Raw genomic sequence first — 24,212 nt, forward strand, 5'->3', positions numbered from 1 at the left:
AGTCATTCTCACAGATCTCCCTTCACTCTCGCCGCTCACCCTGAACTGCACACAGGCACACCACTCACCCTGCATTTACAGTGCTAACAACAGCCTATACTCACTCCTTCCACTCTGTACACACTCCTCTCACCCGACACTCAAATGGGCTCTCATCTCACATTGCATTCATGCAGCTCACCGACCCTTACATTGGCACATTTTTCACTCTACACTTGCACCACTCATGGTGCACTCACTCACACTATTCACCATCACCCAGCACTTTCATGAGCACACCTCTTACTCCGCACTCATACAAATTACACACCTCTCATGAATATGCACATATTTCTGCAAAGGCACCCACATAATTCCTGCTCTTTCGGTAGTTCTAGATGCCTACTTAATTCCATCAGCAACGAGGCTGGTGCAAGAGGGGAGAGTGGACGGAGAATACGGGATGGAGCAAGGAAAGAGACTAGGCAGAGGCTTTGGGGTGTGGCGATGGATTGAGGATTGTATGAGACCTTCAGCCATTCCTGGCTTTCCATTCATCATCATTCTTCATTCTGGGACTTGTAGTTTTTAAGTAGGTTCTCAAAAACCCCAAATTGCAAAGTGTTACTGGATAAATCTATGGTTGCCAAAGAAGTCAATCATTTCATGAGATCAGTGGGATGCTGTGATATTACCTGGTAGAATGTGGATTCGATCATTTCCAATACTGTAACTGCTTCATCCACAGGTGAAACCGAATATAAGCCCTGTACAGAAACTTTAAGGAAGTAAACCTTTAATTCACATAATACTTGTAACAAACATTGATAAGGCAACATATTATTTTTGAATAGAGAATATATTTTTATTAAGCTTCACTAAGAGGTAAGGCAGGTATAGCAGAAGCAGCAGGGCAAGCTTTTCTAATACAATAAAAGCAGATTGACTAATGGGAGTGTGAGCGGTAGTGTGTCAGTGTGTCTGTGTGTCGGGTCTGGTGGCTCAGTGGACTAATGCGTCCATTGCAGGGGCCTGTGTTCGACCTCATGGTCACAGGTTCAAATCCCGGGGGTTCACTCAGCCTTTCATCCAACTGAGGTCGATAAAATGAGTACCATTGAGTTGGGTAACAATAAACATCTGTTATTCAGCGCCAAGATACCCAAGGGTGAACGTGCGCTTTACAAATACACATGTTATGTTATGTTATGTGAATGTGACAGAGTACCAATGTATGAAAGAGTGCAATTGATTTAGTGAGAATGTGTGCGAGAGAGAATGTGTGTTTCAGTGTTTGTGTTTTATGTAAGGGTGGGCGTAGTTCGCGAAGTAGAGCTACGCGAAGCTACGCGAAGTGCACTTCGCACTACGCGAACTTCACGTAGCACTACGCGAGCTGCGTAGTAGCATGTTCGCAACGTGAAAGATGTGTTTTCAATGATTGCACAGTGCGGACAAGCATCCGGCACTGTGCAATCATTGAAAACGGCATCTTGCACAGTGCGAGCTGTAGTTTTCTGCTGCTCGAGCAGATTATTACTCGAGCTGCAGCTTTCTCAACGCAAACTGGTAGTTTCTCATTGGGAGCGGTCGCGAGCATGCGCAACCACTCACAATGAGAAACCTTACCTCCCCATGTTGAGAATCTCGCCGGAATGTCATTTTGCTTGCTCGCGGTCGCGAACATGACATTCAGGACCGCGAACAAGCAAAAAATGAGCGGTGCACTACGCTACGCTGCACTACGCGTGTTCGCACTGTGCTATGTACAGCTCGCGTTGTGCGAAGTTGCGCAAACTTCGCAAGAGCACTAATAGAATATGGATGGAAGGTGTTACCTATGGAAAACTGCAGGCCCTGACATGCTTCTATTAAGACCCCATCATTGGCCGTGGGGACTCGAACTGTCTTACTGAGAAAGCCGCTAGCCAGTCATACCCAGGGCAGAAACACAGAACACGCGCCACCACACCTGGCCGAAGGCCCTAACATAATAGCCAAATGTTGGAAGTGATATTTGAGGTAACACTTGTTAGATTTCCTGTACTCCTTTTATAGGGGGCGTGTATGGTAAAATGCTGAACCTTGTATATTAGAGGGATCTTTTAGTGGTACCCATGCTGTGGCTGAAGTATCCATGGTAAAATTCTGCCACTGTTATATTGAATATTGAATGTACTCCTTCGCATAAGGGGCTCATTCATAAACAAATGAAGACCTTTGTATAGTAGAACTAATTTCTGACTTAAGAAATTTGAAAAAAACAAAGATCTACTCCAAGGAAAGGCCAGGTTTTCCTTGTGCACCATGATAGTACTCAAATATTTCATTAAAGCCCATAAGGGTCTTCGTTGTTTTAGCAAATTGATCCCAAAAGTTTCAAAAAGTTCTCAGGGGTGAAGTCTACTTTCCCTTAAATCATCTACAAGAAATCTGTTAACTTGTTTTACTTGCTGGAATTTGGGGAAAGTATTGCACCCCAACACTTAAATAGATCCTATAATTGGTATTGTTGTGTTTCGATTTAGATACCCATAAATAGGTTTCTCAAATCATGCCCTTATATAGGCACAACTCTCATTTGCCCTTATTTAGGCATAGAATCCCAGTCCTTATTTAGGCATTGCTCATGCAAACCAAATACAGTCATGGCCACCTACATCCGTCCATCCCACGTCACAACGAGTTCTTAGAAACCAGACTCTTAAGCCTTTGGGACTAGGCCTGCTTGGATTATTGATTTCTCCAAGAACTCATTTATTATAAATGAACAACTATTTCTTAGGGGTTCATTCATGACATTCCTCTGCCCGACTTTTATGTCAATGCTGGCACTCCTAAACACCTTCAAGGTATAAATATACCTTCACTTACCCTGGCAAACCACAGCTCGGCTACACAGCTCGATACGGCCCGCCACGGCAAGTTCGGAAGGAATTTGAGTCCCCGACTGACGCACTGACCAGATGCTGACATCCTCCTCGAAGAGAATCCAGCTCCAGTGTTTCTGACTCCCTTCGCGGGGTGTTAGAGACCGAGACCTGGAAAGAGATTCCAACCTCTCTCATTCTAAGGTAGGGAGCAGACTAGAACCTAGAGGGACTCTTGGCAATACCAATACTAACTATAGCTAAACTATACTATTGAAAAACAGCAACTACTTCATTCCTCGTACTACACATAGATTAGGTACACTGGGGTAGAACTAGCTAGAAGCACCAGACGAGTATTCACATTTTAGCCTGTGTTATTTATGTCTGTATTTTACGAATATATGTCACAGCTACAAACCATGCTATTGCAGTATTATTTTAGGATCTATGACGTTACAACGCAGGCTATTACAACGCGTGCTGTTACAACGCGGTTTTTACATCGCATACCATTACTACGCATAGTGCTTTTAGGCGCTGGATAGTGAATTATTTAATTTACTATTCCAACTCCAGTCCCCGTGGATAGTAGGGAAGGTGTTGGATAGTAAATTAAATATATTCCCTATCCTAGAGCGCCCCCCAGTGCAATGCGTTGTAATGGTTTGCGTTGTAATGGTTGCGATGTAATGGTAGTGCGTTGTAATGCTTGCGTTGTAAGTGATGTTTACCATTATTTTATCTTACTGCTAAGGCTGTACATATTCTATTTCACATTCGGTCTTACGATTGTAGCAGTTCATATCTCTTGCATGAGAAATAAGACTGTTCAATAAACCCTTTTATTAAATTGTCTGTCAATCTATTTCTGTGTAACTCTGCAGAAAGGAAGCATGCACGATTGACTCAGTGAAACTATTGTTTCCACGATTCTGAGAACTGTTCCGATTACAAAGGGAAACAAAGTTGTCATGTTTATGTGGTTGTCAGAAACGAATTCCTTCTAGTTCAGTCGAGAAGTTTCTAGTGACCTCTGAGTTAGCTGGCACACACAAGTAATTAAGTTTAATGTACTCAATAGAGGCATACTGACCTCAGTCCTATACCATAACTATAGTGTATATTATTCCAATGCGCAGAGCCTATTAGGTAAATAGGAACTACACTACAGTATGAGGTTAGATATCACCCCATTTCTGGAAATGCTTTTCCTGCCCCATTGCTAGGAGTAGGACAGGCTTTAGGGAGGTACGACTTGTGCAGCCGCAGCTGGTGTCGACCTTGGTGGGGGGGGGGGGGGGGGGCACTGTGTTTAAAAGCACATCTACATTCTTGTGCATCAGGGCGTTTTCAGGCAACAATAAAAAAAATCAAGATAATTCTGGTGATTAATGTTCCTACTAGTGAGAGTTCATAATGTTGTCTAGTTGGATTTTTGGCTCATCGTAAGGTAGCACGGAGGGTTAATGTGCCTGCTGCAAAGAATATGTACCATGCATTTCACAGAACTTAGTGTAAGTGAACTCTGAGTAGCACTATAAAACTTTTTAATGTACGCCAGAGAGAGGCTGTGGAGAGATGAGGTGCACTGTTGGAGAGTGGTAGTGAGGGAATACATGGAGAAGGAGCATATGGAGGAGGAGAGTGCCACAAAGGACTGCCGTAACGGCCACCACCAGTGCTCGAGCCGGCTGTGATAGGGAGTCTTAGCTCCCCCGAAGATTGGGTCTAGTTGCTCCCCTACCCATCACTGTACTGATAGTGTGTCTCAGACGAGGGCTGCATTTAGACCTGAAGGGGTTTGCATAGCTGCCAAGCTTTCAGTTGCCATGTTGGTGGCATTTCCATGTTTTTGTATGCTTCTGTGTGACATTTAAGTTGTTTAAGTGTGACACACTGCGTGACACTTTTTCCCACTGGAACAGTGCAGTAACAAACATGTAATAAAACTGATTATCTGAAATGACCCCCTTTTTAGGTCGAGCCTAGACAGCGTTTGCACTGTCACATAGGGACCTGTTGTATATGCCTAGCGGAGTTCAACTCCACCTATTGCTTGCCATTTCTTTTCATTTGTCTATTTCAGGATCCTTTAACAATCCGTGCTTGCTAGTGGCCAGCCCCGGCCTCTTTGTCCTTCCTTTCTTTTTCATTCTTCCCCTGGTGCAGGTACTAAGTATGGTATCATTATGCCATGGCTATTGATCTGCTCCTTGGGGTACTATTTATTTCTTGGTTCCTGCTCTGTTACTGTTTACCTGTAGTAGCATGTTAATGCAGCATTTGTCCCTTCCATTTGCGTGTTTGGCGACTTTTGTCCCCCACTCGGAAGGTATCAGAGCTCAGGCTCAAATGTAGTTCATGAGCTTCAAAGTCGGCCCCTCTAGTCATAACGCCATACCCTCTGTATTTCTCCATTCTGCCTGCTCCCCCCTCATCCCCCTCACCAATAACAGGATGTTGAGTCTCCCATTAGACTTGAACCCTATTCCTCAGCTTCAGCATCCGCCCCATTATATTTACATCTCCCCATTCGGTAATTAATATTTTTTACGCTTTTTACAATTTTTATCAAAGACCGTCAGTTGGGCTTTTTTTGGTAGGATATTAATTTGGTTGTTGGCTTCCTTATGAGAGTGATTGGGCTTGTTTTGCTTTGCCACTGATAACGCCGTAGCTACCATGTTTTAAATAGAGCATGCTGGATGCGTTCAGAAAAACCGGTACTGTTCGCTTTACACAAAGTTTCTGGAAGTCATAATTTCTGTACATCCCATTTAGGATGTTTTACTGACTTCTAGTAAATATATAGCTCATGTATTATTTTACAAATTAAAGATGGCCAGCCGATTTTTCCTTTGGAAAACAGCGTCTCCTCCATCTGTATTTGCTTTGCTGTCGTTCAAAGGCAGCCGACATGTTTGACTGTCTGCGTTGACACACCTGACCTTCCTTCATTTTGATGGTTGGTGGTGCTGACGGACTAGACTGGGTCTGGCTTCCTGTTTCTTCTTGCCCATCTATCCGCATACCTTATGGCGGACGCAACACAATACTATCACAACAATTGCAAATAGAGAGACTCCAAGGCAGAACCCAACGTTACATTGTGGTGGGGTGGTCCTGTTTAGCTGCACATTTTTCAAACAGGTCTTGCTTTTAAACTATGGTTCATAGTCAATGAGAGACTTATAATTTTCCGTCCCATGTGTTGTAACTGCGTTTGCTACCGTCTCACAAGACATTGACGCTCCTTACAGGGATTAGCATGCTACTCCGGCCAGGACCCCAAGGTTAGTGGATTGATTAAGTCATTATTCGTATTAATTCTCTGCTCTAAAGAAAAGCATTCCCTTTCTTTACATCAGCTTCTTTGATGGCCCGACAGCACGACCTCAACATAATCTCCTACACCAACGACACTCAACTGATCCTCTCCCTCACCAAGGACCCCATTACTGCCAAAGCCAACCTCCACGAAGGAATGAAGGCCGTCGCCGACTGGATGAAGATCAGCCAACTGAAAAGCGGCAGACGGTCTTTCCGTCCGCCGTGGTGCACCTCGCCATGCTAATATGGAGGGGGTGCAACAGGGTCATTTGGCGGGCGGATCGCCACCGCCGGCCCAGTAGCGATCCTCCCACAATATTAATGACCCCCTTAGTTGTTAAAAATATCAATTTATTATTGTTATGTATTTTAGTATATATTTTATATGTATGTGATGTATTTATTTTGCATAGTAATTGTTTGTATATTTAATATATGTGTAACATTTTTAATAGTTACTAGCAGCCCGTCCCGACGTTGTCCGGGTATGAATTGCTGCCGGCCAGTACTATATTGCTTCGAAGGATTTCCTTTTGATAGCATTTCTTATCTGTGACAGGCCTGTGAAACGCTCCGATTCACCGTGCATTGCTGATGCACTTAAGAGTGCGCGTTCAGTAGTGTGTGAACTCGAGTTTCCCTACTTTATTTTCCTTGCAATATTATATAGCGCGAACTCGACAACATGGCATGAGCACAATTTACATTACAGAAGAACACATTGATTTGTGGTAGACACGGGGAGACAAAGCAATTTGCCTGTAATCACAGGATGTTGAGCTGATGCCGAGATTCTAACGTGGCTCCCCATCTCTAAAGTTCGCAATTCTAGAACTTGTGGCGGGAGGTGTGTCTAAAAGTGTATGTCGGTGCTGGGCATCAATGAGAGAGACCTGTGCATTTTTCCAATTGGTGGTGAAAAAATATGAGTATGTTGCTGGACATGTGGGCCGCCGTGCCACCAATGTACTTACGGGGGAGGGTAAACACCCATTATTCCGCAAATTTCTTTCCGCATACCATCACTCTGCATACTTTCATTACGAAAGTACCATGACTCCGCAATGCCATTATAACGCATGGCATTACATTTTATATGCTTTTACCACGCATACATTTACAACGAAATTCGTTGTAAATGCATGAATGGTAAAAGCATGTTTTTAAAAAATGTTTGGATAAGGCAAGTATGGGTATAGGGGTATATGTTTTGGGATACTGAGGTATATGTTTTGGGGTGTTTGGGTATTTTAATGGTTCAGATAAAGTTTTGGGTTATGGGGTACAGGGGTATTTTTAGGGTTCAGGGCTAGGTTTGGGTTTTGGGGTATAGGGGTATTTTTAGGGTTCAGGGGTAGGTTTGGGTTTTGGGGTACAGGGGTATTTTAAGGGTTCAGGGCTAGGTTTGGGTTTTGGGGTACAGGGGTATTTTTAGGGTTCAGGGCTAGGTGTGGGTTTTGGGATACAGGGGTATTTTAGGGTTCTGGGCTAGGTTTGGGTTTTGGGGTACAGGGGTATTTTTAGGGTTCAGGGGTAGGTTTGGGTTTTGGGGTACAGGGGTATTTTAAGGGTTATGGGCTAGGTTTGGGTTTTGGGGTACAGGGGTATTTTAGGGTTCAGGGGTAGGTTTGGGTTTTGGGGTGCAGGGGTATTTTTAGGGTTCAGAGGTATGTTTGAGTTTTGAGGTACAGGGGTATTTATAGGGTTCAGAACTAGGTTTTGGTTTTGGGGTACAGGGGTATTTTTAGGGTTTAGGGATAGGTTTGGGTTTTGGGGTACAGGGTATATTTATAGGGTAAGATGGGTTAGTGTTTAAGGGTGTTGGGGTATTTTATAGAGTAAGGGTGGGTTATGATTATGGGGTGCAGGGGTATTTAAAGTAGGGGTGGGCGGAATTGGCGCGAACTTGGTACAATAAATCCACAATATTTCGTTCCGTCAGATTTCCAATTATTAAGCCTCATATATTCAAGGTAAAATAACAAGTAGTTCTACATGCTAAAATGCACATAGTCCTTTCACAAAAGTGAAATTAGCTTCCAGGAAGCAGTGAGAGAGGTCATGATTTTGAGATCAAGCCCCTGCAAACCATTATGGGACGAGATTAGCAGTGGGAAGTGAATATTATCGTATCCAAATAATTCTACAAAGAGCTGCAGTTCACCTCGTTCTCCCCAGTTTTCCCCAAGAGGCAAATGCAATAGCATTTAAAATATTATACATCAAGCTGCAGTTCACCTCATGGTCCCTAGATGTCCCTGATGATGCAAATGCAATAGCATTTAAAATATTATATATCAAGCTGCAGTTCACCTCGCCGTCGCAAGATGTCCCTGAAGAGGCAAATGCAATAGCATTTAAAATAATATACATCAAGCTGCAGTTCACCTCGTCGTCCCAAGATGTCCCTGATGAGTAAAATTCAAAAACATTGAAACCCTTTCATGAATGCTAAAAATTATGCTAAGCTTATCCCATAATGCTTTGCAGGGCCTTTTAGTTGTATTTTTGCCCATAACTGTGCTTGGGGTGGTTCTAAGAGAATGGGACCTCCACTGAATTACTATTTAAAGGGAGCAGGAATGTATAGAAACTGGGAAGAAAAAACAACACTTGTGACGGAATGCCCCCAGCGATTGTCATGCCCCCACCACACACCCACAGCACAATGCAGACACGCCCACAAGGGACTACTTTGCTGGCACGGTTCTTTTACATTTTAAATGTATATGGTGGGCGTCTGCATAGCCTATGTCCTTCTGCTGCAACTGCCCTTTCCAACGCTGTATTGGGTGTTGTGATTGGTGCTGTGGTTCCCGAGTTTACCTGGCCAAAAGGTGCAAGTTCTCTCTTTATAATAGTAGTATAGATTAATTTTATTTTATTTTATTTTTGCAATTTGTTCTGTAGCGGGTTGTGGGTTTGTAGGGGAATAGTGTGGGAAGTAATTTAATTATATAAAATGTATTGATCATTCTTAGTAGCTATCATTATTTTTTTTTATTTTGCTTTTTAGTTCCATATTGGGTCGTGGGTTTATAGGGAAATAGGGTGGGAAGTATTTTAATTATACGAAATTCATTGAATAATTTTTATTTATTAATATTTGTTTAATTGAGATGTTATATTGTTAAATGTGCAAAGTAATTTATTATTAATTAATTAATAATTGGTTGTTAATTAAATTTAATTAGTGAATTGGTAATTAATGATTGTAATTGTGTAATTAATTTTAGGTGTGTGTTGCGTGTTTATAAGTGTAAAGGGTGGGAAGTAATTTATTTTTAATTGATGAATTTATAATTATTTGGTAATTAATTGTAATTAATTAATTAGTAATTATGGCAATTGTGTAATTCATTTTAGGTGTTTGTTGTGTCTATAGGATGAAACCAGTGGTAAGTAATTTTTGTTTAGTAAATTATTATATAGTTGTTAATTAATGTTAATTATTTAATATTTATTTTGTGTTATTGTTTATTTTGTGTGTGTTGTTTTTACTTTTAAAGGGGTGAAAGGTGGGTAATAAATGCATTGTAATTATTTAATTATTAGTTGTAGATAGTAATAGTTTTACTGTTAAAAATAATATTTACTTGAGTTTTTTTTTAAAGTTTAATTTAGGTGTGTGTTGTGGATATCATAGTGTTAACACATGTGTACTCAATCATTTAATTTTTATTAATAATATATTTTAATTGAGTATTGATAATGTTAATTATGGAAATAAATGTAATAAAAATTGTTGAGGTGATTTGTTACTGGTGTGGTGTTATAGCGTAAGAAATTAAATAAATACATTTATGCTTTAAATATTTGTTTGTTAACATTTGCGACTTTAAAATAATTATTGTTTTTAAATGTATCAATTTATTTTATATATTATTTGTAAGTTTTTGTTATATGTAATTAATATTATAATATGTGTTCTTTTTATATGTTTAATATATTTAATTTTATATTTTGTAAATATTGTTTATTTATTTTTATAATTTAAAACAATTATTAAATAATTTTTGGGTTTCTTCAATTGTTTAAGTGTTATTAGTAATTTTTACCCCTCCGCTATCCAACACTTTCCCTACTGTTACACTCACTTAAGTGGGAATAGTAATTTCTACCCCTCCGCTATCAAATATTTTCCCTACTTTTGCACTCTTTGGAGTGGGAATAGTAATTTTTATCCCTACGCTATCCAACACTTTCACTACTGTTGCACTCTTTGGAGTGGGAATAGAAATTTTTGCCCCTCCGCTATCCAACATTTTCCCTACTGTTTCACTCTTTCAAGAGGGAATAGTAATTTTTCCCCCCGCTATCCAACACTTTCCCTACTGTTGTTATCACTGGAGTGGGAATAGTAGTTTTTACTAGCCGTGGGCGACCAGCTACGCTCCGTCTGCGGAGTGTGCGTAGTTCCGCCTACTCCGCATTTTGCGGAGCTGGCGGAGCCAGGCGGCACTACGCACGCTCCGCAGACGGAGCGTAGCTGGCCGCCACCCGCCTCCCTCCCGCCCTCCCTAAATACTTTACAATAAAAGAACGCAATAATTTTAAAAGCACTTACCTTGCCGCCGCTGGCCGCCGCATTCCCCGGGGCTCGTTCTCTTCCGCCTTCCGTATTTTGCAGTAATGCGCATGCGCGGACGGCCGCGCATGCGCATTTTCACGAGAAAATGCGCATGCGCGGCCGCCCGCGCATGCGCATTACTGCAAATTACGGAAGACGGAAGAGAACGAGCCCCGGGGAACGCGGCGGCCAGCGGCGGCAAGGTAAGTGCTTTTAAAATTATTGCGTTCTTTTATTGTAAAGTATTTAGGGAGGGCGGGAGGGAGGCGGGTTGCGGGGCTGCCGGCCAGTGGTTTTGCGGAGTGGGGCTACGCGGAGTGCGGAGGTGGGCGTAGTTTCTCGCCCACTTCGCGTAGCTCCGCGAAGCCCCACTCCGCGAACTCCGCCCAGGCCTAGTTTTTACCCCTCCGTTATCTACCACTTTCCCTACCTTTGCACTCATTGGAGTTGGAATAGTAAATGTAATTATTCCACTATCCAACACTTTCCCTACTGTTGCATTTATTGTTTTGGGAAGTGTAAGTTTAATTTTTTTTTAATAGTTTAATGTTTTAATTTATTCTAGAATGTTTTTTATTTTAAATACTTGATATATATATATATATATATATATATATACATATATATATATATATATATATATATATATATATATATATATATATTATTTTGATATAATTTAAAAGTTTGAAAATTAAAGAAAGATATTATTTAATAAAATATTTTAAAGTGAATATATGTACATGCATACATTAATATGTGTGTGTGTTTATATTTGTTTAAAATTAGGTTTATCTGTTATATTTGGTTAAAATGTATATTACATGTAATTTAATTTGGTTAAAATATTATTAATAATATTAATATTTAATATATTTAATATATAATATTTAATTTTATATATATTTGTAAATCGATATTTTTTACATCTATATTTTTTTACCTTGATATTTTTTATTAATTAGTTTTGTACTCACATGCTAAGGTATGGGAATCGATATTTTTGCAGTAGATATATATTTTTCAATATTTAGAACATGTTTGTGACATCGATATTCTATTAGTGAACCATGAAGCAAAGCAGCTCATTTCTACATTGTCCTCACAAATAACATTTCCAGCACCTTTAGCACGCATTTTCATGCATGACAATGTTGGATTAGTTTCTCTGAAACTAAACTTGTTTTACATCTAGGTTCTGGCAACATTATCACAAGGCCCTGCACATCATGTACAAGGTCTTGTTTTGTACCATGTACAAATGTCATCACTATCTTGATCCACGCTGCGTCAAGGCTATCAAAATATCCATAACATCACTAATCTCTGAACACTTTGCCAGGCTGCTTTTTATTATAAAAGATGAGCATCCCGATAGATTAGTAGAGGAGACACTTCTACTGACACGAACGTCCTGGCATGCTGAGAAATCATCTTGCAGCAGTCTGACATTCCATAAGCGGTTGAGTGAGTCGGTGGAACAGTGAGCAACTACATGACACACAGTAACTGTGCTTTGTGGCAGCATGGTCCAGATCTCTTTCCACAGTTTCTTACCACACACTTCCTTTGAATATATCATCCAGGAATGGGCATGCCACGTGGGAAGCCAAGTGGCTAACCCATTGGCTGTGTATATATGACATTTTTCTGGCAATTCTTGTTTCAACGCTTGATACACAGCATATAGTTCTGCGAACTGGCTACTCCTTTCCTTTCCAATTTTTTGGTCACAGGATTTGATGACACTGACTTCAAGTGCCTTTTAGACCCTATATACCTGGCTGAACCATCAGTCAACCACACATGCTTCCTGTCCTCTAAGGACAATTCTTCAAATGGCCTACCCCACTTCACAGGAAACTCCGGTTTCTCAGGTACATCATGCAACACCTCTTTATCTCCCATTGGGGCTTGCACCACCTGCTCATGAAACACCACAGTGCCTATAGGACGTACTTGGGCCCAGTCCTGTATGTACCACTTCCATTTGAATATGCTGGCCTCTTGCGCATGTCCTATTCTGTGAGTTTTGGGGGAACTCGACACCCATCACAGAGAAGACGCCCCACTTCAGGTGCAATCCGGCACCTACATTGGCTGCCTGTAGCCAGGCCTACAGAATTTAAAGCTCTCTGCCTGGCTTTCAAAATCTTGAAACTCTCCTCCCCATATATTCTGACCAACTTACTGGTACTATACACACCTATGCGCCACTTGTACTCTCTGGGGTCATGCCTTGCTGTTGTTCCACGGGTAAAATGCATGCGTGCTGGGGGACATTCTTTCCACTGCTTGGTAGCCAAACGGTGGAATTCCCTCCCCATGCACACCCACAGCCTGGAGAATTATTTGACGTTTAAAAAGGCTATAAAAACTCATCTTTTCCCTGCGGTTTATGATCTAGTGTTTTGGTCTGCCTGTAGTAAGTGCTGGGACGCTCTTTGCTGAGGCAGCTGTTGTGCTACACAAGTCGGTCTAACATAATAGGAATCCCAGGTCTCAAAATCACATTGTGCCCTAGGGTCAATTGCTCAGTATCCACCAGGGCCTAATAACATGCAAGCAACTGTTTTTCAAAGGGAGTGTACCGCTCTCCAGCATCTGGCAATTTCTTTGTCCAAAATCCGAAAGACACCCTTGTTTTTCCTTGCTTCTGCCACAGACTCCAATTAGCATACAGCCCTTGCACTGTCACATTCAGCTCAACATCCCCCTCATGCACTGGCCACAGATCCAAAGCACAATGTACAGCCTCTTTTGCTGATTCAAACACAATTTGCTGTTGCTCTCCCCATTCAAATGCATTTTTTCTTTCACGTAACTTTGTACAAAGAAGCCAAAAGTGAGGGATGTGCTGTCTCCAAAAACCAAACAGTCCAATGAACCACTGGGCTTCCTTCCTATTTCGTGGCAAATAAAATTCTTTGATCTTTTGTTTCACCTGGGGCACCACCTCTCTGTGTCCCAGATGCCATTGAATACCCAAAAACTTCAAATTTTGAGAGGGTCATTGTACCTTTGCGGGATTTATCTCCCACCCTTTACTTTGAAAATACTCCACAATCCTCTCCAACTGAATCTGCACTTGTTCTTGTGTCTCTCCCTGTATCATTACGTCATCAGTGTAATGGCAAAGCTGTACTCCAGGAACAACTGGTACCTCATCTAAATGCTTAGCCACCAGCCGGTGACAGATAGTAGGATTGTGTAAGTACCCCATATGAAGACTTCTGAACGTTAGTTGTCTAGCATTCCATGAGAAAGAGAATTGTTCTTTGCATTCAGGGGCTATTTATATAGAAAAGAAAGCATTGGAAATATCAATAGTCGCATACCAAGTCCCAGGATGCTTTTGTATTTTCTCACTTAAGGTAACAGTATCTGGGACAGCAGCAGTCAAAGGAGGTGTGTGCTTGTTCAATTCACTATAATCAACTGTCATGCACCAAGTACTGTCACTTTTGCGCACAGGCCACACGGGGTTATTTCAGGCGGTAGTGATTAGAGTCACCACCCCTGCCTCTATCAAGTTCTGTATGGTTGCACTGATCTTCTCATCCCCTCCTGGAAATCTGTACTGTTTCAAATGAATTGCCTTAGCAGCCTGGGGCACCTTCACTGGAGGAATCTTCAAGTGACCCACTCTTAGGGCGCCAACTGAAATGTACCTTTTTGATCCCAATTGATTATACCCATCATTCAAATTTAGAGTCATTGCCTTCAAGATATCAATTCCAATATCATATTTTGAGAGGGGCACAATCAATACAGTGAACTGTCTTTTAGCATTCTCCCTATTTTCATTTGGACCTTTGTCTGCACTGCTGGTGTCTTTTTTCCGCCTAAGCCTGTGATTGTGAAATACTGTACTTTAAACTTTTTGGGATTTCCATACATCAAAGTGGCCTCCGCTCCGGTATCTACTAGTGCTCGGGCCCTCTGGACATTACGATGTTTTCAAAGAATTTCTATGTCAATATAAGGTCTGTTAGAAATGGGATTTCTGGTTGGCTAAGGTTTGGACCAAAGCCGTACAGGAACCACCACTCTAGTTAGGATAAGGGAGTTACACTCCTAAAATAAACTTTGCTCGGTAGGTTGGCATGAGCAGTCAGGCTTATCTTAGAGGCAGTGTGTAAAGCATTTGCACAGAACCAACAGTAATACAATGTAAGCACTAGAAAAAGGACACCCCACCCACAATACAGTACTTTGAAAATAGTTTATTTATTTATTCATTTTATTTATTTTTTGCAATTTTTAAAGCGCGCAAATACCCCTACGGGTATCTCGGCGCTAGTGTTTACAGAGCTCACTGATGGTGTGACGGGGGAGTTAGGACAATGAGAACAGCCATGTTTTAAGGCTCTTTCTGAATTTGAGGAGCGTGGGGGCAGTTTTAATATGAAGTGGTAGGGTGTTCCACAGTTTGGCCGTGGCGGTTGTGAAACATCTGTCTCCCCAGCTGGCCTTTCTTGTCCTAGGGACGTTCAGCAGGTAGGCAGAGGAAGATCGAATGGTCCTGCGTTGTTCCAGTGGGCGGAGAGCTCTTTTTAGAAACTGTGGTCCTGCATTGTTCAGAGTTTTATAGGCTATGCATAGAGACTTAAATTTAATTCGGCTCCTAACCGGAAGCCAATGTAGTTTCTTGATATGAGCTGAGGTTGAAGTGAACTTAGGAATGGATAGTAGGGTTCTGGCCGCCGCGTTTTGTACTGTCTGGATCTTGTTAAGAACCTGTTCTTGGGCATTCAGGAGAAGAGAGTTACAGTAATCGGTTCTTGAGAACACTAAGGTGCTGATGAGTGTTTTGCCCGCGGACTGTGGTAGGTAAGGAAGTAATTTTTTTATTTTTTTTAGAGTGTAGAAGGCAGATGATACAACAGCGTTGGCGTGGTGTATGAAAGTAAGTTTATTGTCAAAAATGACTCAGAGGTTTCGGACCTTGACCACCGGTTGGGGGGGGGGGCCCATCTGAGGTGGCCACCATTGAGGGGACCATGCTGGGTGCAAGCTCCCGAATGTCATCACCTCCGTTTTGTCGGAGTTAAGTTTGAGACAGTTTGATGACATCCAGGAGCTTAAGGCCTTCATTCCCTCCTGAAAGTTGGCGGCGATAGATGCTCCGTTGTTGTGCACTAATAGTACTAATTGGGTATCGTCGGCGTAGGTTGTCAGGGCAATTCCATAAGATTTTATCACCCTCGCTAAGTCCGATACATAGATATTAAAAAGCGTTGGACTTAGCGTGGAGCCCTGTGGAACGCCGCATGGAAGGGAGAAAGTCTGGGGGGTGAAATTACCCATCTTGACAGTCTGGGGGCGATTAGCTAGGAAAGAGGCAATCAGGTCTTTAGCTTTGCCTCTAATTCCTAGAGCTGAGACACAGTCGATCAGAGTGACATGATCGACCGTGTCGAAAGCCGCAGAAAGATCTAGGAGTATTAGGACTGCCGCTCCTCCCATGTCCATTGTCGTTCGAATTTCGTCGGCGGCCTTTAACAGTGCTGTCTCCGTCCCGTGTCCCTGTCTGAAGCCAAACTGAGTGTCATCAAGTAGATTGTTGGCATTGATGAATTTCGAAAGTTGAGTATTCATGGTTTTTTCGAAGAGCTTGGCTGGGAAGGGGAGACATGCGATGGGTCTGTAACTAGAGGGGAGCAGAGGGTCCAGGGTTGGCTTTTTTAGAAGTGGCTTGATGATAGCCTCCTTCCAAACAGAGGGATATATTCCTGATGAAAACATGGCATTGCAAATAGTGGTCAATGTGGGGGAAATGGCTTCTGTGATGAGGTTTAGGATAGCAGGGGGACATGGGTCTAGGGGGGATCCGGATTTCGTGCTGGTTATCAGGCGTTGAATATACTTCTGGTCAATGGTGTTGAAAACTGATAGAATGGGCGAAGTATTCATGGGGAGTGCCATAGGCGAAGGTGAAGGGGAGGAATGAGAGAAGGTAAGGAAGATAGAACTGACTTTTTCCTCAAAGAAGCTGGCCAGAGCATCTGTTAAAGACTGGGAACCTTCTAGGCGCGGGGCAGGGGGGTTAGAAAAAGTGGTAACCACCCGAAATAGTTCTCCAGCTGAGTTTTTCGCCTGATCGATTTGGGAAGTATAGTAGCGACTTTTTTCAGCAACTATTAGTCTTTTGTAGATGGTGAGAGCATTTTTGTAGGTCGTTTTGTCTGCGGAGTTGTAGTTGCGACGCCACTGCCTTTCAAGAATATAATTCTCCTGCATCCTCTCTGCTAACTGAGCTGTGTCGAGGTTTTTCCAGTCTCTATAGGAAGATTGGTTAGGGGCAGTAGGAGTAAGTTTGGTATGGTTTGTTTCAACCGTAAAACAGATCACTGCATGGTCTGTCCAAATGAGGGGGGTAATTTGGGTGATAGTTACAAGGGGACTGTTGGTGAATATACTGTCTAATGTGTGGCCTGCCTGATGCGTAGGAGAGTTTATCAGTTGTAACAGGCCAGCAGCTGATAGGTCTGTGAGTAGCTGAATGGTATCGTGGTTGTTGGTGACTTCTAGGTGAAAATTAAAGTCACCTAGTATGGTGAAGTGAGGGGTGTCTGCAGCTGCTTCGATTAAATTGCCTATATTAGCGAGAAATTTGGCTCTTGACCCCGGAGGGCGATAAATTAGCATGCCTTTGAAGGATGATTTAGCCGAGAGGCATAGTGTAAAAATGAGAGACTCATATTCAGAGCAAATATAAGGTTTCGTCGTAAGTTTGAAGTGGTCTTTGTAGATTATAGCAATGCCACCCCCTTTTTTTATTGGCCTGTCTAATCTACAAACATTGTAGTTAGTAGGAGTGGCTGCTCTAAAGTCTGGTCCGGAGGCTTCGTCCGCCCAAGTCTCTGTGATGAACAAAAGATCTAGGTTATGCGCGTCAATCAGGTCGGCAATTTCTAATTTGTGCTTGGGGAGGGATCTTGCATTTATTAATGCAGCTTGAACCAAAGGGGGGTCGGTTGTAGAGTGTTTCGCAGCAGCTATTGTGCAAGTAGAACATGGAACTGGGCCCAGGATTGGGCTGGAGTATCTGAGATGAGGTAGGACATGAGGTAGGGCAGCTGTAGGCCTAAGTTGTAGTAATTCGGCAGAGGTGTATGTCCGTCTCGCCGTGTTAGTAGGTCGTGGTAGTGAAGCAGCAGGGGGGGTGGCCCCTGGCCCGTCCTCGGCGCGGACGAGCGCAGACGAGCTTGCCTTAAGCGCGCCTTCGGCGCGCCACCGGCGCGCCCAATGCGCTCGTCCGCTGCGCTTCCGGTATTGACACATGTTAAATAGTCGGTGCTCTGGCGTCAGAGGGGGTGTGGCCATCAGAAGTGGGCGTGCCTGGTGACTCCCTCTAGCGAGGTGATGGCGGCGGTAGACAAGCGTTTACAACCTAGACAGCAATTGGATCAGCTGCTCGGTATGCTCAGGGTGGTTGCTGGGTCAGTATCAGGTATAGGGCAAGTTTAAAATCACAATTATACACTTTTAAAAAATCGAGTGGTTCCCTTTCCTCACTCCCGGCTTTCCGCCTCAGGAGACTCTCTGTAAATGGAGCAGCGCTAGCGTTCAGCGCGCTCTATTTGTGTCAATGGGAGGGGGCGTGGCCAGCCGAAGTGGGCGTGCCTGGTGACTCCCTCTAGCGAGGTGATGGCGGCGGTAGACAAGCGTTTACAACCGAGACAGCAATTGGATCAGCTGCTCGGTATGCTCAGGGTGGTTGCTGGGTCAGTATCAGGTACAGGGCAAGTTTAAAATCACAATTATACACTTTTAAAAAATCGAGTGGTTCCCTTTCCTCACTCCCGGCTTTCCGCCTCAGGAGACTCTCTGTAAATGGAGCAGCGCTAGCGTTCAGCGCGCTCTATTTGTGTCAATGGGAGGGGGCGTGGCCAGCCGAAGTGGGCGTGCCTGGTGACTTCCTCTAGCGAGGTGATGGCGGCGGTAGACAAGCATTTACAACCGAGACAGCAATTGGATCAGCTGCTCAGTATGCTCAGGGTGGTTGCTGGGTCAGTATCAGGTACAGGGCAAGTTTAAAATCACAATTCTACACTTTTAAAAAATCGAGTGGTTCCCTTTCCTCACTCCCGGCTTTCCGCCTCAGGAGACTCTCTGTAAATGGAGCAGCGCTAGCGTTCAGCGCGCTCTATTTGTGTCAATGGGAGGGGGCGTGGCCAGCCGAAGTGGGCGTGCCTGGTGACTCCCTCTAGCGAGGTGATGGCGGCGGTAGACAAGCGTTTACAACCGAGACAGCAATTGGATCAGTTGCTCGGTATGCTCAGGGTGGTTGCTGGGTCAGTATCAGGTACAGGGCAAGTTTAAAATCACAATTATACACTCTTAAAAAATCGAGTGGTTCCCTTTCCTCACTCCCGGCTTTCCGCCTCAGGAGACTCTCTGTAGTTGCTTCACCAGATGTCTTTAAATGGCAAAAATATGTTGAAAACAGTTTGTACAAGTCGGTAGCTCGGTCCGAGTCTACCACAATGCTGAAAACAACAGAGTCTCGCAGTTCCAGCTGACCGCGTCGGTACGGGCCAGCAATAGCGGTAGAGACTTGTTAACAGTACCTTTCTTAGTGCAGCTCACACGGAGTTGCGAGTCGGTCTTTGCATCCGTCGCGGTTGCGAGTCAAAGTGGAAGCGTTGCACGGTGTGGCGTCCCTCGATGCGGTGCGAGCAGCGGCTCTGTGACTATTGTCCAGAAGGCGTCGTGGAGACCAAGGCTGGCAGTGCACGGCCAGACAGTGCTCGATGCGGTGCTGGCAGGTTGCGGTGCAGATGACAGAGCCGGTCGGGGAGTCCATCGTGGTTACGGTGCAAAGTGGAAGCGGTGCACGGTGCTGTGTCCCTCGATGCGGTGCGAGCAGCGGCTCAGTGACGATCGTCCAGACGGCGTTGGTGAGACCAAGGCAGACGGTGTAGGGCGAGGCGGTGCTCGATGCGGTGCTGGCAAGTTGCAATGCAGCGGCAGAGCCGGTTAGTGGGAATCGGTGCTGGCCGAGCCGGACAGCTGTGCGTGAATACCCGGTCATGGGTGTTGAGCCAACGCCAACCGTGTCGGTGAGACCAGGCCAGCGAAGTGAAGCGGTTCTGGTTGCGGTGCCTCTCGATGCGGTGCAGGTAGCGGCTCGGTGACGATCGTGCAGACGCTGTCGGTGAGACCAAGGCGTGCGTTGTAGTGCGAGACGGTGCGGCCTGCGGTGCCTTCGTGACACAAGGCCAGCGACGGAGTCGGATGACGGAGTCGGTCGCGGTTTGCTCTTCTCTGTGGCAACGGAAACAGCGGTTCCAGGACCGGTACTCAGAGGTTGGTGAAGTCTTTGCAGTCCCTGAGACTTCTTAACAGGAGGCCAGCTCGGTTTCAGGCTCTTGGAGATACTCAGCACGAGCAGAGAAAGTTCAGTCCAGTTCTTTCCCTGCCCAAGGCAGAAGCAGCAGCTGCAGGCCAACCCAACAAAGCACCAACACAGCAAAGGGGCAGTACTCCTCCTGGCAGCTCTTCCAGCTCTTCATCTTGGCAGGTTCCTTAATTCCAGCGAGCTCTCTGAAGTATTTTCAATCCCTGAGGCAAGCTCCACTTCAAGCCCTTTGAGAAAATTTTTACAGCAGGATGATGAAAGCACAGTCCAGTCCTTTCCCTGTTCAAGACAGAAGCAACCACTGCAGGCCAACCCTTCAACACACAGCATAGGGGCAGTACTCCTCCTCCAGCTTTCCTGGTCCTTCTTCCTGGCAGGTTCCTTAGTTCAGAAGTAATCAAAAACTTTGGGGTCTTGGCCCCAATATTTATACCAGCAATTCATTTGTCCTCTGAAGGCAGAGGGTCCTGGACCTAGTTCAAACCAGTTTGGGGGTACATTCTGCCAGGTTGCACGTTCTTCCTTTGTCAGTGTGGCCAGCATTGTGGAAGGCGAGCCCAGCCCTTTTTAGACCCAGGTGCTACTCCTCCCACCCATCTATGTGTAGATGTGCCTATTCAGCCCTGCTGACTCACCCCGTCTCCCCCAGCCCAGGTCACTCACAAACCAGACAGCTAATACACAAGCAAGCAGAGGCAGGTTGGATGGTTAGGTCAGAAAATACCCACTCTCTAAAAGTGGTATTTTCAAACCCAGAATGTTAAAACCAACTTCACTAAAAGATGTATTTTAACATCTTTAGTTCAGGCATACTAAATTCGAGTTTCTACCATATTCCCTGGGCAGCAGTGAGGAAAGTGCACAGAATCATTATACCAACAAAACAGAGTCAAAAACGGGCGGTCAGAAAGCAAAAAGTCAGGGGAAACACTCCAAAAGAAGCTAAGTCTAACACATGTCCCCTCCAGCTGAAAGTAGGGAGAACTGCCCATCCCCATTGGAGTTCTCTTCACTTAGGCGGAAGAACCTGGACAGACCATCTGCGCTGGCGTGTTCTGTACCAGGGCGGTGTTCAACCGTAAAGTCTATTACCTGTAGGGAGATGGACCAACTCAGCAGTTTTGGATTCTCATCCCTCATCTGCATTAACCAGCGGAGGTGTCTGTGGTCCATCTGAACCCGGAAGTGAGTCCCAAAAAGCTTCTTCAGTGCCCAGACCACAGCAAAAGCTTCCCTTTCTATGGCACTCCACCTCTGTTCCCTGGGGAGCAGTCTCCTGCTAAGGAAGACTACAGGCTGATCTAGGCGGTCTTCGTTCAGTTGTTAGAGCAGCGTTCCCACACCATGCTCTGAAGCGTCAGTCTGCACGACAAATTCCTTGGAGAAGTCGGGTGCCTTGAGCATGGGTGCCGTGCACATGGCTTCCTTCAGGGCATCAAAAACTTTCTGGCAGGATTCAGTCCAGATCATCTTCCTGCGCTGCTTCTTCGAAGTCAGCTCCACTAAGGGGGCAACAATGGTGCCGTAACCCTTAACAAATTTCCTATTGTAGCCGGTGAGACCTAAGAAGGCTCTCACCTCTGTCTGGGTCTTGGGGGGCTCCCAAGCCAGAATGGTGTCAATCTTGGGTTTTAGGGGCGCCACCCGCCCGCTTCCTACCTGGTGCCCAAAGTACACCTCCGAACCCTGCCTGATCTGGCACTTACTGGCCTTGATTGTGAGGCCTGCTCCTTGCAGAGCCCTCAACACTTTCTGGAGGTGCTGTAAATGTTCTTCTCAGCTGGAACTGAACACAGGAATGTCATCCAGGTAGGCAACACTGAAATCCTCCAGTCCAGCCAACACCTGATTGACCAAACTCTGAAAGGTGGCAGGGGCATTCTTCAATACAAAGGGCATCACTCGAAACTGGTAATGACCTACTGGGTTTGAGAATGCTGATCTCTCCTTGGCCCCATCAGTTAAGGCAATCTACCAGTACCCAGACATTAAATCACACATGCTGAGGAACCGGGCAGCTTCCAACCAATCAATGAGCTCATCAGCTCTAGGGATGGGGTGCGCGTCAGTGCTTTACAGGAGGGCTGTCACCAGTGTCCACGTCATGGGTACACCAGTCAGTAACACCTGGGGTCAGAGAGAACAGTGGGGTGAACTGTCCCAACAACTGGCTACAGTCCCCCTGTTGCTCTTGAGTCAGTGTACGGGAGAGGATCACACCCTCCACTTACCCATAATGCTCCTTGGTAGCCAGAAAGTCAGGGAGAGGCTCACTCTCCTCTTCCACCTCATCATCTGTCGCCAAGAGCATACTCACTTTGGACCTCTTGAAGTGGGGCTTGAGGCGGTTCACATGGAGGACCCGCAACGGGTTCCTTGGAGTCCGAAAATTCACCAGGTAGGTGATGTCATTTTTGCGCTCCACCACCTCATATGGCCCAGTCCACTTGTCCTGCAAGGCACAAGGTTCCACTGGGGTTATGACCCAAACTTTCTGCCCAGGTTGAAATTCGACCAGAGTGGCATTTTGGTCATACCACCTCTTCATTTCTTCCAGGCTTGCTTCTAGGTTTGCCTGAGCGAGTTTCCTGAAGTGGGCAGTTTGGTTTCAGAAGGCCAGCATGTTACTTAACACATCCTGGGAAGTTTTCCTGGGAGCTGCCTCCCAGCTTTCCTTTACCAAACTCAGAGGTCCTAGGACAGGGTGGCTATACAGGAGCTAAAGGGGCTGTACCCAAGAGACTCCTGAGGCACCTCCCTCTATGCAAATATAAGGCATGGCAAGAGGACGTCCCACTTACGCCTCATGGGTTCTGTTAGACCCTTGATAATGCCCTTCAAGGTCTGGTTGAATCTCTCCGCCAGACCATTTCCTTGGGAGTGGTAAAGAGTGGTGAACTTGCAGGTTACACCACACTCCTTCCCCAGGGATGTCATATACTTGGATATGAAATTGGTACCCCTATCTGAACCCACATCTCTGGGGAATCCCACACGGGAAAATATCCCCATTAACGCCCGGCCCACCACTGGCGCCGTTGTTGTCCGGAGAGGTATTGCATCGTGGTACCGGGTGGCAGGGTCCATCAAGACCAGGATGTACCTGTTGCCCATGGCTTTCTTGGGATCAGTAGCCCCACAATATCTATCCCTACCCTCTCAAAGGGTGTTCTAACAACAGGAAAAGGTTGGAGAGGAGCTTTGACCTTCCTCCCACTCTTACCACTTGCCTGGCAAGTTTGGCAAGACCTACATTACGCATCTGACTGCCTTCACATTTGGGGCCAAAAGAAATGGGAGACAAGCCTGTCAAAGGTCTTGTCCTGCCCCAAATGTCCTGCCAAAAGGCATGTCATGAGCCAGGCCCAGTAGGAAGGTCCTAAAGCGCAAGGGTACCATCAGCACACGTGCTGACCCAGGCTCAGCAACCTTAGGCTTGCTGTACAGGAGACCAGTCTCCCAGTAGATCAGATGTGACCCGGACTGATTACCAGCTGCATGTTCTGCAGCCTGCCGCTGCAGACCCTCCAGAGTAGGGTAATCGTTCTGCTCCCTGCAGAACTCCTCCCTGGTGGGACCCCCTACTTGCTGCCTATGGGTCAGCTCAGAGATGTCTCCCAGTTTGGCTACCTGCTCCCCTGTAGGCACCGGGGCATCCCGCTTGAGGTCCGCCTCCTCCCGGTCCATGGGAACTTCGGGGGTCGGTTTCCACGCCCCTCTCCTTTCTCTTGGCAGGGACTTGGGCCACTGTTTCAGGCTCCAAGCCCTCTTGATCACCCTTTCTGGCTGCCATTGACCGAGTAGACACGCATGCCCACTCTGACAACCCAAGCATCTCCAAGTGTGACCTGAGCTCAACATCCTTCCACAAGGACTGCTCAAGGTCGTTACCTAGCAGACAATCTACAGGCATGGTAGGGCTCACAACCATCCTCAAAGGACCTGAGACCCCCCCATTCAAAGGGAACCTGCGCCACCATACACTGGCGCTCAGAGTTGTCCACAGCAACTACTTGGTGGAATGTCCCGGGGACTACCTGCTACTCAGAGACCAGATGACACCGGACTGATGTCACACTGGCTCCAGTGTCTC

This window comes from Lissotriton vulgaris, chromosome 8, assembly GCF_964263255.1.
Source record: "Lissotriton vulgaris chromosome 8, aLisVul1.2, whole genome shotgun sequence".
Lineage (NCBI taxonomy): Eukaryota > Metazoa > Chordata > Amphibia > Caudata > Salamandridae > Lissotriton > Lissotriton vulgaris.